The 18,365-nt window shown below is 42.9% G+C and overlaps 1 long non-coding RNA gene across 3 annotated transcripts in view; it reads left to right on the top strand.

Annotated features, from left to right (window-relative positions):
• The first annotated feature begins 1,011 nt into the window (after nucleotides 1-1,011).
• Nucleotides 1,012-18,365, top strand: part of LOC112065527 (uncharacterized) — a 544,628-nt gene continuing 527,274 nt past the window's right edge. For all 3 annotated transcript variants that reach the window (XR_003681165.2, XR_008618183.1, XR_002892077.3), the window contains exon 1: nucleotides 1,012-4,243. This is a non-coding gene — a long non-coding RNA (uncharacterized lncRNA). The remainder of the gene's footprint in view (nucleotides 4,244-18,365) is intronic.

Genomic DNA, 18,365 nt, shown 5'->3' with positions numbered 1-18,365 from the left:
AGGGGTTTGGACATGAGGATGGTGGCTAAATAGTGCTCAGCTGGTTCCGGATATTTTTTCTCTGTGAAACAAAGCCCCGGCTTTTGATTTTTCAGTGAGAATGTGCAGGTTCCACATGTTGCTTAAAGAGAACAATGGGGCTGTGTAACTTGGGTTGCGCTCAAGGGGTATTACGGGCGTCTGTGGAAGTTGGCTCTGCTATAGGTTAAGGTTGCAATGTATAGATTCCCATCGACAGAAATGAGATTGTATGTGTTCTGACTGGAGCGGCTGCTGGGCTCGGAAGACACTGGAAATCTAGTTAAGTCACACACAGTGAGTGTCTTTCAGAGCATGCAAGGGTAACGAGAAGCACTGTGCACTTGGTCAGGATGTGTGTGGTACCCAGGGAAGGCCACAGGCAGCAGAGAACATGAATTATGCCATAGGTACCTCCAAGCTATTTGAGCTAAAATTGACCCTCCAGGTCTGGAACCCAGTCCAAATTTCCTCCTGCTGTTATGCTGGGCAACGCAGGAAAGGGAGGAGAAGGCTCACCCCTTGCGATGCTTTTAGATACTCTCAAACATCAGAACTGATTCTCCAAAGTAATGTGTCTTCACGCATTCAGACATCTGAACGGTGCAACAAAGTCGAGTCTTGAGCTTTCATAGCAAGTTATCTTGAAATTAAACACCGTTCTCAGCTTTGGCACGACCTCAGGGAGAAACCTGGGGCGGGGGGGTCCTGTCCTCTTGGGGGTGGTGGTGCTGGAGGTGCATCCTGATCACGGTGGTCTCGGCAGGGGGATGAGTATCAAACAAAGGATGATGATGATGATGATGATGATGATGATGATGATGATGATAATGATGAGAGAGAGAATGTGCCTGTTTCTGAGAGAAGCTCTGGTAACAGGTTTCTGGGTAAATGAAAGTTGTATTGTCTTCCCTCAGAGATGACTTGAAAATAAAGTGCTTTAAAGCTAATACTGCAGATGTCTGCAGGAAACTCAGCACCACATGATGATGATGATGATGATGAGAGAGAGAATGTGCCTGTTTCTGAGAGAAGCTCTGGTAACAGGTTTCTGGGTAAATGAAAGTTGTATTGTCTTCCCTCAGAGATGACTTGAAAATAAAGTGCTTTAAAGCTAATACTGCAGATGTCTGCAGGAAACTCAGCACCACACTGAACACTGTAGTTAGATAGCTGAGCGAAAAAGTACATGAAGGAAGGGGCTAATGTGCATTACTTCTATTTAAGATAGAAGGAGGAAATAGAAATTGTGATAGCATGCTATTTCAAGTAATAATAGAAAGTACTTGATGTTTACACGGTGAATGGATCAATACTAATTCTGTAGTCAGCGCACATGCAGTAGTTTGGATTATACGAGTGATAGATGCGCTCAGTATAGCTGAAATTTGCACCCTGCAACATTCATTTCTTGCTGCGTGTTAGATGGAATCTTCCACCCAACTATCTGGAGGGATTTACATCAGAATGGTGATAGAGCAGAGTGTTCTTTAATGATGTGCTTTTCTTTGTTAAACTTCAAAAATGTCTATGGTGCATGATGAGGTTTGGGTGAATTGCCAAGCTAATGCTTTTCTATTTTCTTTAAAGAGCTTATCTTCAGCGTGTCGTGCGAGTTACTTTACACTGTGGTTATAGAGGCAGTGGCAGCAAAGCTGAATTTGTAGCAATCCCCAATAAATGCCTCCTCCTCCTCTAGGGCTTGGTCTTGCTAAGAAGGGAAGGCTGCCTCTGGTTCCGCTGCAGTGAGTCCCTTGGATTTGCTTTATGTTCTCATACCTGGTTTTGCTCACCAAGAAGTGAAGAGGTCATTCTCCTGTTCAAACAGTGACCTCCTGCTAGCCTAAATCAGCACTGTCCTTGTCAAATGGGCTTGAGATCAGCCCAACTGGAGCTCTCACGGAGGATGAGTTGAATTATTCAGATCAGAGCCTGGGAGCAACTGCAGTTTGGAGAGTGACCTTTTTGTCCTCCCCACCAGAACCTAATGTTTACAATGTGAGGAGGAAAAGGGACTGGAATCTTGGGAATTCCAGGAATGCATCCTCCAAGCAAAAGAAGCTTTCCTTCCTGGGTTGTGCCCTCCGGAGACTCTCCAGAATCTGCTCCACAGCAAGGATTTGCAAGTACAAAGGTGGAAACACAAAACCCCCAAAGCTGGAGCCCGCAAGGCTAATCCAGTAGAGGACTTCACATTAACCCCCGTTTCAAAGAATTTGAAAGCCAAGAATGGAAGGAAATTTAAGGTCACCTAATCCTACCCTTTGTCTAAAGCGTGAGTCTCTTTCCCAACATAGCTTTGCAGCTCATTGATCATCAGTTGCTGCTTGAATACCTCTGAGGACAAAGAACTCAGTTCCTCTAAACAGCAAGGACAGTGAAACCGAGAAGGACCCCGTGGGGCTTCTGGTCAGGGAAGCCTTTTTGTCCCCCGTTTCTTGTAGGCAAGACTCCAGTCTCCATGACCTTCCCTGAGTTCCAAAGGGCAGATTCGAACAGTTGCTAATCAAGGAGGGAACAGCCAAGAAGCCACCTGAGGCAAGATTAAAGGGACCAGAGAAGCTCATCAAGATTAGAAGACCAACCACCTGAGACCAGACCAAGGGAGTGCAAGCCCTGCACACACCCGAATCTTATCAACAACTCCATCCTTGAACTATTACTATAACACTCTTCATTGGATCCTCCCGGATTGAGGCACATAGTTTTCAAGGGCAGGAGCCCACTGTGTCCCCCTTTGCCTGGCAAAGCAAAAAAAAAACTGTTCTTTTCTACTTCACCTAAAACTCTGTCTCTGAGATTTGATTCTGCACTGGCGCAGAGAGGCCAAGCTTTTGGCATCAACAGCAATGACATTATAGGTAGGACTTACTATGTGTCAGGCTTGTGATACACCCTGAAGAGTCATGATCTCATTTAATGCTCACAACACCCTTATGAGAACTAATTGCGCCACCTCTTTTCCGATGGGGGAACTGAGGCTTTGTGTGTTGCAGAGAAAGGAATTAAGAGTGTGTGTTCTTAACCCCTGCACCCCTCGGCCCAGGCTGTCCCATCCTCAGCAGCCCCAATTGTTATTTTCTGTCCCTTGGGGACACTTGGAATACACTTTGCCAATCTTGCACACACTAGCCCTTCCAACATTTGAGGCAGCCTTCCTGTCCCTCAACCTGCCTCCCAGTTTTCCTTTTTTTCTATTCCATGCCAAACATTGCTCTTTGTCTCAGTTTGGCGAGTTCCTCTGGACCCATTCCTGCTTACCAATGCTCTTCTCAAAACATGTGTCATTTCCCTTTGGAACATTCTGAAGAGACCTTATCATTGTTGCCTTCTTCTTATTAGGAGACAGTGGGCTCTGTTGGCGGCAGGGATCCACGAAGGCATCTATTCTGGGTGCAGAGGGAGGCTTTCCAAAGAGCACAAGGTGAACTTTTTCCATAGCTCTTTTCAGGGAGAAGGCATTTAAAAAATCCAGAGTATTAAAATAAGCCAGGGTTGAGCTTCGATGTCATTGCTGGTGGGAAAGGCAATGTCAGAGTGAAGGACTTGGAGCCTTCGTGCAGGGTGTTCGCAGTGGTCCTCCCGGGTCCTGGGGGAGGCAGCTGCTCTTGGGTCTAACTCAGCCTCTGACCTGGACTCCCCGCAGCTCACTGGCAGGTCCCCGTGACCCTCTGCATTAGCCTCCCGGCTTCTGAAAGGTGATCATGTTGTTGACACTCTGGAGTTGAATTTCTCATGGAGTGAGTTCTGACTCTGAATCAGGCAATCTCCGGCTTGCTGTGTGCCCTTGGGCAAATCCCTCTTCGGGCTTTAGTAAAGTAGAGATCAGTGTCTTCTTAACAGTGTTAAATTAATTAAGCAAGGAGAACATGAGACTGAGGCAGTTCGGATACCACGGGCGCCTACATCAGCAAACCAAAATCTAAGCCTGTAAACGCCTCAAAGCCACGAAATCAAAACACTGAGGACAACCAATCACAAAGGCCAGCCAGGCCCTAAGCTCCAGCCAATCAATAATTTCCTTACTTTGCTTCTGTGTCTTCTCTATGAAAGTCTCTCCCCAGCTCCCATTGGTGGGGTTTGGTGCTGCCTGATTGGGATCAATTTTTACTGAAATAAACTCTTAAAATGTTTAGTATGATGCAGTTTATCTTTTAACAATGCTGGTGTCAGAAGAGGAACCGAAGGAGGCCCCCGAGAGCCCCCAGGAGCAACAAGCAACCAGGTGCGGGTACTATCATAGCCCCTCCAGGTGGCTGCCTTCCTGCGTCTTCAGGAGGTGGTGGGTGAGTCCCTCTCCGGTCCTGGATCCCAGGTCCACAGATTTCAGACTTCATTTGAGCATTTCTTTTTCCAGACAGGGTCTGGAACCTGGCCGGTGTTGGACTGGGTCCTATGTAGAAATTGGTCCGAGTCCGTGGCCCGAGTCCGGGGTCTGACTTATGCTGGACTGGGGCCAGCGTGAGGCCTCAGGTGAATAAAAGTTTATTTCAAGGTTGAACAAGTAGGTTAACCTTACCAAAGATCATCTTGAATTACGGTGGCCTCAGTGGAGAACTTTTAACCTAGATAAGCTTATCCATTTAGGAGGTGCCCTAGAGAAAAAGGGGTCTCAGCCAGGCACTCACTAGAAACTGCAGAGCGAAAATTATTTTTCCTTCTTGATGGTTTCTGGTGACCAGGATACGACCCGCTGGGATACCCCACTCACTCTGGAGCCTCTAGACAGCATCCCGGGAAAACAGCAAAGGGTGAGAATTCTTACTAAAGTCGGCTCTCCTAGATCTCTATCTGTGGTGCCTGGTCAAGAGAGGAAGGTAAAATTTCATGTTGTTCCTGTCTTTCTAAATTCTGATTGGCAGGAAAAGAGCACTGGGTATTGATCCAGAGTTTCTCTCCCAGGGATGGATACAGCCTCTTGTTTGTCGCATGTTGTGTCCTAAGAACGTGGTTGGCAACCATCAGGTTGGGGGCCCCCAAAATAAGGCTGGACAGAAATGTGGGTTGCACCCTATTTGCAGCTGGGTTCCTACAGACTCTAGCCAGCTCTTAGGCGAAGTGTCTCTTTCTTTTGGTTATCTTTGAGACTGGCTCTGGATCTTGGGAGGGTAAGATCTTTTGCATGCTCTTAGGTGTCTATGGAATTATTCAGTACTGGCAGGAATATTTATTGTTTGTCCGGGCTGAAACCTGATAAGATATTTGAAATGATTTTTTAAGTTTCACTATGGTCAGAAGTTGGCCAAATTGGAGGCTGATATTCAGAGCCAGATAGGAAAAAAAATTTTTTAAGTCTTCTCCCCTAAGCTAAAATGAAACTATGTACCCAGAGGGAAAGAAAAACATTCTGAAGCCATTGTGGAAAGATTTACTAAAACATTCTAAAGAAACACAGCTCTAAATCTAGAACATGGGAATCTTTTGATTTCCATCTTAGTTGGAGATCTTCTCCTTAATGTAAAAGTGAGTTGAGGATACTGTAGTTGGATGGCTGGCTCAGCAGCTGGATATCATTCAGGTGGCAACCCAATTATTTGAGGAATTAAAAACAACTGTACTTGACTTACAACTCAAGTCTTTGTAAGAACAGAGGTGAGGCTCTAGAAACAGTTCAAAGCCCACTATCCTTTTCCCCAGTCCCCGGACCTCCCCTATTCAAACTAAAGAGACATTCAAAGTGCCTCCCCAGCCATGGTGAGGGTCTTGCTGATGGCCAGGCTGCGTCACTGCAGGCCTCCAGAACCCCCATTACGGTGCAACTCTGCATAAATCAATATCAGCACAAGCTCGGTTGCCATTGCACTAACAAACGAAATTGATGACAGACGACCACGTTGAAATAATTGTAAGTTTAAGACACAGACTTGCTAAATCAAGGTTATTTTGAGTTAAAAAATGCTTAACACTAGTAAATTGAAAAAAAAGAAAGAAAATCATTTTTTAAGGAGCAATTTACATGAATAGCAATTTTCTATAATCCTTCTGCTTTTCTCCAGCACACATTTCTGAAGAAATAGTTTTCTTTCCTTACCCACCCATCTTTCTTTCCATCTGATTCCGAAGCAAAGTTAGGAGAGGGGAAGGGAGTGTAATGCCTCTTTATTGGTTTAAAAATATTTGTTAAGTATTATATACTTAATATTTTTAATTTTAAGTGTTCATTTAGTGAAGTGGGAAGAGCACTGGGCTGTGTAGGGAGATCTGGCTTCTGGTCCTGGTTCTGTGTGACCTTAAGAAAACCACATTCCCTCTTTGGGTCTCCCATTCTTCTTCTGTTCAGGTTAGTGAAGGTGATTTGTAAGGTTGTCCCCAAGACTGGATTTCATGTGTGAAAGCAGCTTCAGGCTGGGCAAGACAAGTCAATTTAGTCAATGCTACTGGAGTTCCTATTAATTTCTAGACCTTGTGCTGGACGTGGGATACAGTCGGTGAAAACAGACATGGAGCCGTTCCAGCTGCAGGCTGCCTGGGATCATATCCCAATACCACCTCTTACTTGCTAGAGAACCTTAGTCCAGTTGTTTCTCTTCTGTACCTCATTTTCCTCATAGGATTGTTGTACTAGTAGAATAAATGAACACATGTCAAGAGAGTCCTATAGTGCCTGGCACGTAGTGAACATTCAAATGATGTTGGCTTTTGTTATAATTATTATGGTGGGTAGGTAGATGCTAATTCAATAATCACAAAAAGAAATATAACATTTCAGTTGTGCTTAGTGCTCCGAGAGCATATATCAGGAGGATTTCCTCAGCCTGGGAAGTAGTGATTAAGGTTAAGATCTGAAGGATGAGTTCACTAGTTGAAGGAGAATGGAGTAGACTCCAGGGAACGGCATGTGCAAAGTTCCTGTGGTGGGAAGAAGCACAGATTTCTGGGAATTTAGAGTAGGCCAAAGTGGAGCAGAGCAAGAAAAAGGAAAAGAGTGGAAGATGGAGGTGGGGCAGGGACCAGGCTGTGCTGGGCTCTGCCTGAGCCTAAGATTTGGAAAAACTGGTTTTGTATGTGCCTCTTGCAAGTCAGAGTTCCCTGTTAGACCCATGGCTCTTATACCCGGAAGGGCTGTCCACAAGGATTTGCCTTTCTCCTGACTGGAACCCAGCAGAAACAGCTCCTAAAGGACACTAGGAAAGTACATATGATGAGTTGTGGCTCAAAATTGTTGACATCACCTGAGCCATCTTGCACTCAGGTCATGCTCTGGGGACCGGAGTCCCAGATGGTGTTCTGATCATTTCAATGTCCTGTTCAGGTTGTCTTATGGCTGGTCAAATTTGAATAGGGTTGAAAAACAAAACTAAATTCTTCCCTGTCTACAGGGAAATAAGCCTTAATGGATCTTCAGCTTTTGGGATCAGAATCACCATTTGAGAATCTGATGAAATCTGTGGATTTTCTACTTGAGAGATGCATTTACACACTTAAACCCAAATTTGGGTGTATTTTTAGGTTGGGTTTGTGGGTGCCTCTGAAGCCCATCCCTTGTTCCAGGTTAAATGTCCTTCCAGTGCAAGGCAATGTCCAACATTATGGACGTTCAATATCCCTTTCATTATCTACCCCCCTTCCTTCTTGCCCCACCATCTATCCCCTCTTTCCTTCTATATTGTTGCTACCTCAATTTTGAACCCTTATTGATTTCCACCTAGACTATTTTAATTTTCTCTGCCTTTAGTTTCTTACCCCTCCAATCAGCTTTCCACATATTCTATGGAAAAAAAAATTATTGGGGGGTGAAAGTGAAATAAAATGAATAAAATTGTAAATATTTATTTTCAGAATAAAGTAAATTGGGCTTATTATAGATACTTTGGAAAATACATGCAAGTTGAAAAAAATCCATGGTATCAGCACCTAGAGGCAACCAAAGTTATATTTTTTTCTAGTATTGATATTTTTCTATGGAAAATTTCTTTTGTATAGTTGTGACCAAGCTGTATACATGTATCAATATATTTAAATTAAATCCTTTACTTAACATTTATTTGTCCTTTAGCCCAAATGAATATATGTATTAAAACTTCTTTTATTATGGAAAGTATGAAATATTCACAAAGCAAAGACAGTATTATAATGAACCTACCCACTGATCCTGTGTACCTAACACCTAGTTTCAAAAATTATCAGCATTGTATCAGTGAACTTCTGATATGTAACAAATGCCCTCAAAATTTAGTAGTTTAAAACAGTAACATTGATTTCATTCATAATTCTCTGGAGGAGTGATTTGGGCTGGGATCAGCTATGCAGTTCTTTCGCTAGTCTTGGCTGGCTTCAGTCATGCATCTGTGTTTTGCTGCCACTTAGCTAGATGGCTCTGCTTCTGGGATTGGCTGGCTGACGCATGAGGCCACAAGAGGGATTGGGTCCCTGTCTGTCTCATCATCCAGCTGGTTATCCCTGGGCTTCTTCACATAGTGATGGAAGGCTTCCAACTGCAGCAAGAGGCAAGTGCCAATGCATAAGTGCTTTATCAAGCTTCTCGTTGCAGCTTACTAATATTTCTATTGGCCAAAGCAAGCCACAGGGTCAATTCACACTCAAGGGGTGGAGAAATAGATTCTACCTCTTGACAAAGGAACTGCAGCATCGTTTTGTAAGGGCGTGGATATAAGCAGGAGAGGAACTTGTGGCCATTTTTAGTAAGGGTATGGATGGATATAGGCAGGAGAAGAATTTGTGGCCATTTTTAGAATCTACCACACATGTGTTGCTAATATTAACATTGGTAAATCATCATTTCTGCTGTTATTGGTAGCTTGTCATGAATATAATTTAGATGGCTGAGTAATGTGTCACCCAGTGGATGTGCTGCACCTTGCATGACCATTCCTCTGTTGTTGGGGAGCGGGGTCATTGCCATTTTTCTGCTATTATGAATAATGCTACAATAGATGCTTTGTGCATAAAGCTTTTTCTAGTTTTAGGATTACTTCCTCCGAGTAGTCACAAAAGTGATATTACTGTGTCAAACATTTTAGAGCTCTTAGTACACTTTGTCAAATTGCTTTCCAAAAGGATTGTATCAATTTACACTCCCACCAGTGTGTGTGAGAGTACCCCACAGGGATCCTTCTAAAATGCAAATCTGATTATCTCATGCCCAGTTTAAAAGTGATCTCTGCTGCCTTCATAATAAAGACTAAACTATGTGAGACAAAACTGTGTCTGCTACATGACTTTTGCATAACTGGAAGTCTGTTTTAGCTTGATAAGGCCTTGTGTCCAAGGGTCATAGAATCTAGTGAGGAAACAAGACACAGCAGGCTCAGAAACAAATGAAGCCATCACTCTCATGTTGTCCTGGAATGTAGATATCATTATTATAGAAGAGGAAACTGAGGGTCAAAGACTTCAGTATTTAAAGTGGAAACCTATTCAGCTTTCTACCTATGGCATCATCTCTTTTAGCATCATAACCTTTGCAAAGGAATATAGACACAAGTTTAAATACATATTTAATCAATGCAAAGAAATTGTAATACGTTTCTTTTGTTGGTTAGAATTCTTTGGTTCTAAAAACTGAAGACTATGAGATTTGGAATGAGATGGGTCTGAGTGTGAATTCACATTCTGCCATTTACTAGAATTTGAGCAGGATTTAACATCTCTAAGCCTCCTCCATTTTATTATCTGTAAGAAGTGGATAATAATGCCTACGTTCTAGGGATTTGGTGATGATTCAACAAATACACAAAATGTCTAGCGGAACCATTCAGTAGAAACTCTTATTATTACTGTTATGTGAGATGAATACATAAGTAGAAGGGAAACAAATGCAACCAGAATGAGGAGGCTTTGATAATCTAGGACTATAAATAAAGCTCTGTGACTTTATACCCAAGTTACCGTGGTTTGGAACCCGGCTCAGTCTATTAGCTAGAATTCTTGCCTTTATAGAGGTTTCCTTTTTCTCAATATTCTTGAGAATTCCCAGGTTCATGAATCAATGGTTCCCCTTGATGCTCACCTTCTATCCCCTGCCTGGAAAGGGGGAGCAGAGACCAGGATGCATTCCTCAAGGTACAGTTCCTCAGCCGTGGCTCTCCTGGCTGCCCTGTCTGTGGCCCAGATGCCTCTAGCACATGGCTGGTGGAGGAGGGCAGCTGTTGACAAGAGCTGGGCCCCAGCCTTGGCACTTCTCCACAGGAGTATCTGATAAAGCTCCTCCAGGGCCCCAAGAATCCCAGGACTTGCTTGTTATCCATTGCAAGTATATATCTACAGATTTGCTCAAGCCAACCTGATTTTCTGGTGCTCTTTTTATTTTTAAACTTTTTATTTTATATCAGAGTATAGGTGATTAACAATGTTGTATTAGTTTCAGGTGTACAGCAAAGTGATTCAGTTATACATATACATGTATCTATTCTTTTTAAAATTCTTTTCCCATTTAGGTTGTTACATAATACTGAGCAGAGTTCCCTGTGCTATACAGTAGGTCCTTGTTGGTTATCCATTTTAAATATATTGGTGTGTACAATCCCAAACTCCCTAACTGTCCCTCTCCCCCACCCCTCCCTGCTGTTAACCATAAGTTTGTTCTGTAAGAGTGTGAGGCTGTTTCTGTTTTGTAAGTTTATTTGTATCATTTTTTTTTTTTTTTAGATTTTGCATATAGGGGATATATGATATTTGTCTTTCTCTGTCTGACTTAACTTCATTCAGTATGACAATCTCTAGGTCCATCCATGTAGCTGCAAATGGCATTATTTCATTCTTTTAGATGGCTGAGCAATATTCCATTGTATATATGTACCACATCTTCTTTATCCATTCATCTGTTGATGGACATTTAGGTTGCTTCCATGTCTTGGCTATTGTAAACAGTGTTGCAGTGAACACTGGGGTGCATGTATCCTTTAGGACTGAGCCAACCTGGTTTTCTGATGCTCTTTTCCTTAGAGACATTTTAGTGTGGCGCTGTCCAAGAGAAATATATTGTGAGCCACATGTATAATTTTACATTTTCTAGCAGCCATATTAAAATATATATAAAGAAATAGATGAAATTAATTTTTAAAAAAAAAAATAAATTTATTATTTATTTATTTATTTTTGGCTGCGTTGGGTCTTCGCTGCTGCCCGTGGGCTTTCTCTAGTTGCGGCGAGCAGGGGCTACTCTTTGTTGCAGTGTGCGGGCTTCTCATTGCAGTGGCTTCTCTTGTGGAGCACGGGCTCTAGGCGCGCAGGCTTCAGTAGTTGTGGCACATGGGCTTAGTAGTTGTGGTGCACGGGCTTCGTTGCTCCGCGCACGTGGGGTCTTCCTGGACCAGGGCTCGAACCCGTGTCCCCTGCCTTGGCAGGCAGATTGTTAACCACTGTGCCACCAGGGAAGTCCAAAATTAATTTCCATTATATGTGTTATTTAATCCAATATATCTATTATTTGAACCTATAAAACATATAAAATTATTAATGAAATAATTTACATGATTTTTTTTATCATATGAAGTCTTAAAACCTGGTGTATATTTTATGCTTACAGCACATCTGAAGTTGGACTAGACCACCTTTTAAGTGCTCAGTAACCACATGTGGCTAGTGGCTACTACGTGGAACAGCACGGTTCCAGAACAAAGCTACCTGGGCTCCAAGCGGTACAACTCTTCTGGAGCCTAGGTCTTGATACCCACGTGCAACTGTTTTTCCTAAAACCTACTTCTGGCTCCAGCTTGGGTGGGTCTGTGGGGATTCAGTATACTACAAGTGCCTAGAATTATTCTTTTTAACCTAGTGTTGTGTCTGGTTTACCAATTTGGACTCTGTTTTCCTTGCAATGAATTCCCTTTCAGGAGTCTCTCTTATTTTCCCACTTTGCTGCCACCCTAAACTATCAGAGAAAAATGTATTTAATCCTTGGACATCAATAAGAAGGGGACAAGAGATTCAGAGTTTTATTTTCATCCTTCCATGAGGTTCCTCTTCTCCTGTGTGGATTTATGGATACAAAGAATGTGTGGGAATCTGTAACCCAAGTGCACAAGGATATGATAGGGAATGGATGTAGCCTGGCAATGGCCAGCAGCATCTGAGCCTTAGGCAATAGCCCAGCTCAAATGTAGAGACTTCCTGGGAAGAATTCTCAATTAGTGGCAATAGATTTATTGAGGTCCTACTGTGTGTAAGATCTTCACATGCCTTGTTTCCTGAGGTAGACATTATTATCCTTGTTTTATAGGTGAAATAGTGACACTCAGAGAGGTTATAAGAAAGAACCCGCGTCTAGGGTCTCCAATGGCCTTACCCTTTCCATTGTCTCACGGCCGCCCTTGAGTACTTGGTGGCTAATTATTGGCTCGGGGGACCAGCTGGCGTGTACCTGGAGACTTTGCCAGAGAGCAAGAGGTCTTTGCAGCAAATATTTGTGATTGCTTACAAGAGATATAGTTATAGTGCATCAGCGTTCCAGTCACTATCGCTGTGAAACGAATTACCTCAAAATGGCATAAAACAACCCCTTAATATGCTCACAATTCCATGGGTCAGGAATTTGGACAGGGCAGAGTGGAGTTGGCTTGTCTCTGCTCCATGACATGTGCAGCCTCAGCTGGAAGACTTGAAGGCTAAAGCCTGGAAAGAGCCAAAGACTTGCTTATGCGCAGACCTGCCGGTTGAGGTCGGCTGTCAACTGGATGCCTCAAACCTCTCCACGTGGCCTGTCCACACCGTCTCGCTGTGTGGATCGGTTCTGGCTTCCTCACAGCGTGGCGGCTGGGTTCTAAAGGCTGGAACCAGCCAAGAGCCACACTGCTTCTCATTGCCTCGCCCCAGGAAGTCATGCACCATGCATTTCATGCATTTTATTCAGCAAGGTAGTCACAAAGTCCTGTATCAAGGGGAGGTGAAACAGACTCTGCCTCTTGGTGGGAAGTGGCAAGGTTCCAGCAGGGCGAGTGGACCCACCAATATTGCTGTGGCCATTTTTGGAAAACACAGTCTGCCACGGTCATTATCAATGTTGGAAGGAAGGAAGGAAGGTGGATAGGTAACTGGGAAGGAAATGTTTTACTAAAGTGTCAGGGTCTCTAGTAAATGTCAAAATTGTGAAGGGGAATTAGGAAAATGATGGAAAGGCAAAGAAGTTCAAATGCAAATGGGCAGTGTTTGAAAACACTTCCTCCATCTGAAGACCCTTCTAAAAAAGAGTGATTGCCGCCCTTGACTTAGTCCACTGGCCTGACTTATGGTCTTTTTTTGCAGCCTCAGGTGACCTCCACTGGCCAGAGCTGTGTGTCTTGAGCAACCTTCGACAGCCCAGTCCCAGGCAGGGCCATACCAGCTTGCCTTCAGCCTACCCTCCTTTCTTCATGGTTTAACCCCAAACTTCCTTTTACTAGAGATTTGGAATTTCATTAAATCAGGGCTTGAACTAAGAAATAACGACTGCCTTTATATGCACTGACTCTTTACTGGAAAGCTATTAGAGGGAAGATAAGGTTCTATAACACTGCAGGAATAAAACCCAGAAAATTATGTGAAAAGCTCCACCATCCAGGATAAATGTTATAGGAGGCATTAACCTTCCATAAAAATCCCTTTGCTAGGCAGGAATTTAAATGACAGCCACTGTGAGAGGAGCTATTTAGCCTTAGAAACATATTCTGTTGCCACCTTCTCTTAGAATAGCAAGTTCTCTGGTTATCAGCAGTTGAGTATTCCTCTTTTTCATAGGAATGCTCGGTAGAATAGCAAATACATAGATGAAAATTTTCTGGGTACACCCCTGTATTGTACTACATACTTCCCAAGAAATTGTATGCATATTCTCCACCTTTATTTAGGAAAGTTGAATAAGAAATTGATACCCAAGGAAAGCTGAAACAAACCCTTATGATAGCCTCCAAATTACTTATCTTGAGGGAAAATTAATTTTTCTCCCTAAGGTGTAATTGTGATTCTCCAATGAAGGTGTTAGGCCAGAAATCACAATAATTATCCTCTCTTTTTATATAAATTTGGCTCTTCCAGCAAACAAGGCAACAAAATCACAGGGCAGAGACTTTGTAGAGAAGTTTATGCATGTTTCACATACATATTTATAAGTGTTGGGGGAAAATCTTAGGTGATAGTGTAAAAGTGATTATTCTGCTTTAAATAGTCAATCTCTGTGTCTCAACATTGAAAGCATTTGTAACAGGATAAGAAGCAGGACCCTTCCCCATTGTCTTAGAGTCTTAGCTGAAGCCCCAGAGCTGCTCCGTGCCCTTCCAGAGTTTGGTGTGGAAAAGATGCCTAATTTCCCAGTGGGCTAAGTGGATGCAAGTTGTAATACCTACCCTCTTGAGCTCCATTCTGCCTCCTAAGTGACTTCTCCCCAGGAATCCACAAATGGAGCATTATTTTCCTGTCTGTTAACTGAGCAGCTCTGCAAATATTTGTTTGGAGGACCCAGAATTGAAACTTATCATAACGGGTGGTTGAGAAATGCACAGTTGCTCCTTAGTTCGCTTAATCAAGTTGACCTACTTATGAAGCAACAAATTTAAGAATTTTAAGACTTTACCTAGACTAAATCACAATAAAACCAAACAGATTAACTTTGAGAGTCAGAAACAACTCCAAAGAAATGAAAGTAGATCTTCTAAAATGCTTTATGTTTTTTTCCTAATGATAAAATAGTGATGTACCTAACTAATTTGTATTAGGAAATGTTTATTTAGAATATTAAAAAGCTTTGTGCTTTAAAGTGGACCAAATTAAAAAAAAAAAAAAAAGTCTTCAGAGGACTGTATCTGATCCCAAATGAGATTTGTTATTTTTTGGAAGAGTGAAACTAATATTTATCAAGGGCCGAGATGTGCCAGGTACTGTACTCATTAAATCCCTTTGATCACCGGACAATGTAGGTATTATTATCCATTTTTTTTTTTACATATAAGAAAACCAAGGCCTACAGAGGTCTACCAACTTGCTCAGACTTCAGATTACCTGGACTAAACCAGAGTTTGTTACTCATCACCTCAGAATCCTTCTAGGTCTTTAGAATTTCTCTAAATTCCAACATGGCCAGCCAGTTTCATAAGCGACAAAGCTAGGTAAATTATCTGATTCTTCCTTCCAGTTAAATTGAATCCATTGACAAATCCTCTCAGTTGTACTCCTAAACTGACCACAAGTGCATGTATTTCTTTCTGTTGTCACTGCAGTCGTTACCAGAGCCCCGGACACCATCATCTCTCATCTGACCCCGTCCGTGGTTCCTGGGTGTGTTCCCTGCTTCCATGCTTGCTCACCTGTCATCATCATTCAGAGCAGCCAGACCATCTTCCAAGAAATTAAGATAAAATGTGTCTCTTCTCTGTTTGGAACTCTGCAGATTTCCTACTCTACCTAGAATAACATTTGAATTTCTTACCTTAGCTTGTAAGAGCTGGTGGAATCTGGCCCCAGCCTTTCTCTCTCCTCTCATCTCCTGCACTCTCTGCTTTGCTCTCTAAGCTCCACTCCCCCATACACATTTGACTGTTTCTGGAAAAGGGCAAGCTCTTTCCTGCTTCTTGCTCTTTTTCTCTCCTTCGAATATTCTTCTCCTGGCTCTTCATAGGACTGGAGTCTTGCAACCCATCTATCACATGCTTTGCTGTTACCTTAGTTCCTGACCCATGGTGGGCACTCAACAAACCTTTGATGCAAAAATTAATCCATACTTGAGTGGCCCTTCTTCTCTTAAAACCCCTCCCTACCCCAAATCATGAAGTCTATTCAATAAGCCATCATCTTTTCAGCGTCACTGGGCAAAAAAATTGGAGTTGACTTTAAGAACCCTGGTCTATACTCCCAGCGCAGCCATTAATTTGCTGTATGACCTTAAGCAAGTCATTATCCGTCTCCAGATGATCTTTAAATCCTCTCTGAGCCCTGACCCCGGATTGTTTCCAATTTTGCTACTACTGTCCCCCTGAAGCAAGCTTAATAGAAGCAACTTGGTTTTAACTAAGTCATTATGTTGAGATGCAGCCTGCAATTTATTTAGGTGGACCCAGTGTTTCCCCTCTGTATGGAGACTCTTGGGTGGTGTTAACAGGGGGTGTCAGGTGATGATGTCTGGGGAAAAGGGATCCTTCCGGGCAGCATTGCACAAGAGAGGCAGATGGGATTTATTGCTGGCAGCCATTGCAAAGATGAGGAGAAACATAGTGTTTTGTAACACCTCAACCTGGCTGAACAAGCACAGAGAAACTAGTATTAATAGTACCTAGTGTCTGTGGTGTCTCAACCTCATCGTCCTAAGAGCTTGAGTTCCTCACCAGGAATCCCAGTCTGCAAAGGCGGCTTGAGGCCAGAGAGAGTTCCTGCATGTGAACTGGATCTGCACTGGGTTGGCTGCCTGTCCTGTGTCTCCTGCTTGTGGGAACCTGCTTTCTCCTGCAGTGTTTATCTGGGGATGGAGGAAGAGAGCAAGATGGGTGCTGTTTGCTGTGCTAAGTGCTCTACATTCATTGCCTCACCAAACACTGTGAGGCGGTTATTATTTCCACACTATCCCCATTTTCCAGATGGGGACACTGAGGCACAGAGAGAGATTGAGTAACTTGCTTGAAGCCTCAGTGTTAGGAAGTGACAATGTTCTGGAGTGCTCTTTGTGATTTCTACTCCTCTCTCAGGTCATTGGTCAGTTTCTGGTGACACAGAGAACCCTGAACTCCACAGAAGGAGCCGTTTTCAGGGACTGTTTGAAAAGCCACCATGGTAGATCAAGTGTGTGGGGTTAGATCTGGCAAACAAGGTCCCAGCGACTGAGCTTCATAACTTGAAAAATAAAATTAGGCAAATTGCATCAGATGTCCATGTGGAGACAAATAATTGTGGAGACAAATCCTCTGCTTAAGAGGGAAAAAAAATTAAAGCACTGATGTGAACTTTAAGAAGTGTGTATTTTTCTTTATATGCCAATTGGCATCATGGCTTTTGAGTATTTCAGGAAAGCTAAATTTTTCTTGAGCCAGCGAATCAACCTTCTAGAAAGTTATCTGGGGGCTGAAAGAGAAGCTGTTCAACAGCGTTTATGGCATGGTGACATTGGGCCAGGCCCTGCTGCTCGCTGAAGATAAAAAAGTGAAGAAGATGCAGCACTGCCCTTGAGAGATCAGGCTAGGGTGCAGGTCAGGGACAGACAGGTTAGTGGACAATTAAATACGCTGTGATTCAGGCTGTTGCAGAGCTGAGAACAGGAGTCCCTGGGAACAGGGGAGAGAAAGTGCCTTAGAGGAGGCAAATTTTGAAATGAGGCTTGAAGGATAAGCCAGCAAAATGGGGGAGACAGTGTGGGCAAAACCACAGAACCATGGGACACACGGAGTGTCAGGGGCATTAGGAAAGGCTGGAGAGAGCCATTCATCCTGACTGTGAAGGGCCCTCCATGTACGACTTTGGAGTGTAGATGTCATCCTGTTCTGACAACTAGAAAGGTCCCTCTGGGGGCCCGTCTGAGACTGTACTATAGAGAGAACAGGCTAGAGGAAGGTTGTCCTGGTAGTTCAGGTGAGACTGACGCAGTCTTGAACTAGGGCAGTGGCAGTGTAGGCAAGAAGTGGAGACTCAATCATGTAAGGAAATTCTACTCTTGGCAGATCGTTTATGTTAAGACGGTATAATGTGGTATGTTTATATACACAATGGAATACTACTCAGCCATAAAAAAGAATGAAGTAATGCCATTTGCAGCAACATGGATGAACTTACAGATTATCATACTAAATAAAGTGAGTCAGACAGAGAAGGACAAATACTGTATGATATCACTTTTATGTGGAATCTAAAAAATTGATACAAAGGAACTTATTTACAACACAGAAATAGACCCACAGACATAGAAAACAAACGTATGGTTACCAAAGGGGAAAGGGGCAGGTGGAGGGATAAATTAGGAGTTTGGGATGAACAGATATACACTGCTATCTATAAAACAGATAAACGACCAGATCCTACTATCTAGCACAGGGAACTATATTCAGTATCTTGTAACAACCCGTAATGGAAAAGAACTTGAAAAAATGTTTATGTGTATCTGAATCACTCTTCTGTACACCGGAAACATTGTAAATCGACTGTAGTTGAATTAAAAAAAAGATGATGTAAGGAAAGGTCCTGGAACAAAGTAGATGCTTAATGTGTGAATGAAAGCTGAGTATACAGATGAATTGTATTACGTATATAGTTAGATATTTATATATAGATGCACACTTTCCTATACCAGCTATATAATTTTCTTTTTTTTTTTTTTTTTTTTTTTTTTGCGGTACACGGGCCTCTCACTGTTGTGGCCTCTCCCGTTGTGGAGCACAGGCTCCGGACGCGCAGGCTCAGCGGCCATGGCTCACGGGCCCAGCCGCTCCGCGGCATGT

Source organism: Physeter macrocephalus, chromosome 9, assembly GCF_002837175.3.
Source record: "Physeter macrocephalus isolate SW-GA chromosome 9, ASM283717v5, whole genome shotgun sequence".
Classification (NCBI taxonomy): domain Eukaryota; kingdom Metazoa; phylum Chordata; class Mammalia; order Artiodactyla; family Physeteridae; genus Physeter; species Physeter macrocephalus.
This window is presented reverse-complemented; position numbering and strand designations above follow the sequence as displayed.